We start from the raw sequence: 4821 nt of genomic DNA, 5'->3' as shown, positions 1-4821 counted from the left end.
ACTAAAGGACACAACTGGAATTTCATAAGGATCAGAATTTGATCTGAACCAGTTGAACAACTGAAAACCAATAATGATAGGATGAAAAAGTTTCTGATTGTTGGTTGTATAGCTTCTATCCCTTAACCTCTCTCTATCTGTGTTTTTGTTTTTCCTTTTCAGCTCTTAAGGTTCCCAATCCCCTCACTGTGTGTGTATATTTTCTTTTTCAGGTCTGATCCTCCCTCTCCTCTGATTCTATACCCTTTTTTATGTCTATCTCCTAATGCCCCCCTTCTCCTGCCCAATTCTGTCTCCTTTTATAAGCCTCAACACCATCTCTTTTAACAGCCTGTTTTCCAAATGTCACAGTACCCCTCCCATGTGTCTTTTACCTTTTCAGATCCCAATTAGTTATTTAAGTATATAACCTCCATCAACATTCCCTGACAGACTTACTTTTAAAAGGTTTAATACTTTTTTAAACTTAAAGCAAGGTATGGGCAGTAGAATATGTCTGACAGCATATGCTATCAAATTGTTTAAAACTTAAAAGCCTTCTTAAGCAGAAAAACAGGCTGTGCACAAGGCACATGAGGTGCACCAATGCACATGCTGTGCACGAGTGCACATGCCTTCCAATTCAGAATTTAAACATAAACAATCCTTTTTACATTAACTGATCAATTCAAACAATCTATAAGTAAGCAAAAACTGGTTCTTAATTGGCTCAAGGCAAATGTTCATCAGAAGCAAATCGATTTACTTTGTTCAGACAGTTGAAAACTAATTGACGACACATGTCGACTCGACTATATTAGCATTAACATACACAATCGTAGCCAAAAATCAGACATTTAAACATGGTTCGAATTATACTGACTAAGCAGAAATACACTCGAGGAGTCATTAGTCAGTCCAAACTTGAAAATCCGCTACTTGCACAACATTTATATACATTATCAGAGCAAATGGAAAGACTTATTCAAACAAACAGAAGTTCAGGCAAATGGACGGGGCACAGTTGACAAAATTCAAAGACACAAAATCAAAGCATGAACAGACTTTAACACAATCAAATGGGCCAAAACAAATAAAGAAGAGAAAGAAACTCACCTTAAATCTTGAAAAATCAAAACCTCAAACTCGGACTCGGACAACTTTCTTAAGGCTGAACGGGCTTTAATCGAAGTGTTTCTCAAATGAGAAACACTTTGATTAAAGTCCATCAGACCTTAACCTCTTTGGTTTGAACCGGTTTGAACCAGTGACGAGGGACCTTGTGGTTTCAAAACTCAGATCTAATATTCGTGCTTCCCTGGTTAGATTCGGACCAAACCAAGTATGGTTTGGTCACGAGGAAGGTCCGGGGAGTGTCTGGTATGAAGCTGGGGTTGTTTGGTGTAGATCGAGTTTTGACTCGAATCTTCAAATGAAGATTCGAGGACCTGGGGGTGATTCGAACCAAACGGTTAACAGGTCTATGTTCAGGGTGGTGAGGGGGTTCTATGGTGTTCATGGCGAGGTCACCGGCGTTCATGCCGCCGGTTTTCATGGTGGGGGATACAAGGGCGGCTCTAGGGTTTGAAGGGGATGAGGTTGAAGACGAAGGCTGGGGTTCGGATAGGGGGGGCAGGGTAGGATTATGGCCTTATATAGTTAATGGGTGGATTGATCTCGACCGTTAGATCAATCTAGATCTACGGTCTGGATCTGATAGCTTAAGTGGAACGGTGTTGTTTCAAGGGTAAAGGGTTGGGGTCGGTCCGGGTAAGATGGGTCGGGTTTATTGATGGGTTATGGGGAATTGATCTTGGCCGTTGATCACTCTGAGATCAACGGCCCAGATCAGGCACGACTCAAACGACGTCGTTTGGACGTCCTGGGCATCAGGTGGCCTGGACCGGGCAGGCCTGGGTCTTGGGCTGTTTGTTTGGGCCAATTTTGTTAAAATTGGCCCAAGTCCGGAAGGGAAGGGGTCTTTTCTTTATTTTTTTTTATTATTTTTTTATTTATTTCCTTTTTCTTATTTATTTTAAAACAAAACTAAGCCAAAAAATCAAATTAAAATTAAATACACACTCAATACAATTATTTGCACACACACTAAAATATTTCAAAACAGGTAAAGTCAAACCAAATAAAATCACGGACGAAAATGCCTATTCATGATTTTCTATTTAACGACCGGATTACGGTTTGAATTATGCAGGACACATATATTTTTGAATTTTATTTTAATGAAGTAAATAAATAAAAATGGGTCAAAGTCACAAATAAATCAACAAGGTGTCGCACAGAAAATCCGAAATTGTACAGCAGGGCCAATTATATATTTTTTATTTCTTTTTGGAGCGATTGTCGTGCGAAAACAAAAATCACGTGCTCACAGCTGCCCCTCTTTGTTCGGAAACACGAAGGGTTTTCGTGCAAAGATAAAGTGAGCGTGTATGAGCGATTTTTGCCTATAGACCACTCCGTATGAAGCATTTTTTGAAAGATCTGACCGAATCTTGCTTCAAAGATTTCCTACATATCCTGGGCTAAACAGGAATCAGGTCAATGTAGTTCGGGAGGTTTTGGTAGCTGGGACTACCATGGGATTGCAATGCTTGCTGCTACTGCTGCTGCTGTTGTCACTGCTACGTTACTGACTGCCTTATTACAACCAAATGGAAATTGGAAATTGAGCTAACTACTTGTGTGTATGTCAACTACTAGTTACAAGATTCCTATATATGATTCTTTTACGACTTGATCTTGGGTCTTAGCTGATTCTGCTTGCAGACTCCGATCTGAATCTTGATGCTTGCGAGTTGTGGTGACCTGTTTAATCTCTGGGATACTGAGTGAGGCGCGACTGGCAGGGTTCAGGACCTTAATTAAATGCTGGAGTCAATCCGCCTTCCATTTAATCCGAATCTTGGGACACCTCTTTTTCTTCTTTGATTTTGAGTTGAGACTCATCTCGTGGGTCATTTCGATCCGTGTGGCTCGAGGTTAGACCTGCGGGAAAAAACAAACAAACAAACGAAATTTCTGCCCCAGTTTCACTAGGAAAATTTCGTTAATTATTCACCAGGAAGTTCATAAAATTGATGAAAGAGGATATGCATGCTCAGTTCAGGGCTGGAGCCCTAACACCGACTAGCTGGGGAGAGGTTCGGTTTGGGGTTTAAAACCCTAACGCCGAACAAAGGAAGAATTCAGTTTAAGGTTTAAAACCCTAATGTTGATTGCATGGGAAAGCTCAGTTTAGAGTTTAAAACTCTAATGCTGGCTAAAAAGGAAAAAGTTCAGTTTAGGGTTTAAACCCTAATGCTGACTAAAAGGAGAATTCTGTTTAGGGTTTAAAACCCTAATGCTGATTGCATGGAAAAGCTCAGTTTAGAGTTTAAAACTCTAATGCTGGCTGGAAGGAAAAGTTCAGTTTAGGGTTTAAAACCCTAATGCTGACTAAGAGGAGAATTCAGTTTAGGGTTTGAAACCCTAATGCTGATTGCATGGAAGAGCTCAGTTTAGAGTTTAAAACTCTAATGCTGGCTTGAAAGGAAAAAGTTCAGTTTAGGTTTAAAACCCTAATGCTGACTAAAAGGAGAATTCAGTTTAGGGTTTAGAACCCTAATGCTGATTGCATGGAAAAGCTCAGTTTAGAGTTTAAAACTCTAATGCTGGCTGAAAGGAAAAAGTTCAGTTTAGGGTTTAAAACCCTAATGCTGACTAAAAGGAAAATTCAGTTTAGGGTTTAAAACCCTAATGCTGATTGCATGGAAGAGCTCAGTTTAGAGTTTAAAACTCTAATGCTGGCTTGAAAGGAAAAAGTTCAGTTTAGGGTTTAAAACCCTAATGCTGACTAAAAGGAAAATTCAGTTTAGGGTTTAAAACCCTAATGCTGATTGCATGGAAGAGCTCAGTTTAGAGTTTAAAACTCTAATGCTGGCTTGAAAGGAAAAAGTTCAGTTTAGGGTTTAAAACCCTAATGCTGACTAAAAGGAAAATTCAGTTTAGGGTTTAAAACCCTAATGCTGATTGCATGGAAGAGCTCAGTTTAGAGTTTAAAACTCTAATGCTGGCTGAAAGGAAAAAGTTCAGTTTAGGTTTAAAACCCTAATGCTGACTAAAAGGAAAATTCAGTTTAGGGTTTAAAACCCTAATGCTGATTGCATGGAAGAGCTCAGTTTAGAGTTTAAAACTCTAATGCTGGCTTGAAAGGAAAAAGTTCAGTTTAGGGTTTAAAACCCTAATGCTGACTAAAAGGAAAATTCAGTTTAGGGTTTAAAACCCTAATGCTGATTGCATGGAAGAGCTCAGTTTAGAGTTTAAAACTCTAATGCTGGCTTGAAAGGAAAAAGTTCAGTTTAGGGTTTAAAACCCTAATGCTGACTAAAAGGAAAATTCAGTTTAGGGTTTAAAACCCTAATGCTGATTGCATGGAAGAGCTCAGTTTAGAGTTTAAAACTCTAATGCTGGCTTGAAAGGAAAAAGTTCAGTTTAGGGTTTAAAACCCTAATGCTGACTAAAAGGAAAATTTAGTTTAGGGTTTAAAACCCTAATGCTGATTGCATGGAAGAGCTCAGTTTAGAGTTTAAAACTCTAATGCTGGCTTGAAAGGAAAAAGTTCAGTTTAGGGTTTAAAACCCTAATGCTGACTAAAAGGAAAATTCAGTTTAGGGTTTAAAACCCTAATGCTGATTGCATGGAAGAGCTCAGTTTAGAGTTTAAAACTCTAATGCTGGCTTGAAAGGAAAAAGTTCAGTTTAGGGTTTAAAACCCTAATGCTGACTAAAAGGAAAATTCAGTTTAGGGTTTAGAACCCTAATGCTGATTGCATGGAAAAGCTCA

This window comes from Nicotiana sylvestris, chromosome 12, assembly GCF_000393655.2.
Source record: "Nicotiana sylvestris chromosome 12, ASM39365v2, whole genome shotgun sequence".
NCBI lineage: Eukaryota > Viridiplantae > Streptophyta > Magnoliopsida > Solanales > Solanaceae > Nicotiana > Nicotiana sylvestris.
This window is presented reverse-complemented; position numbering follows the sequence as displayed.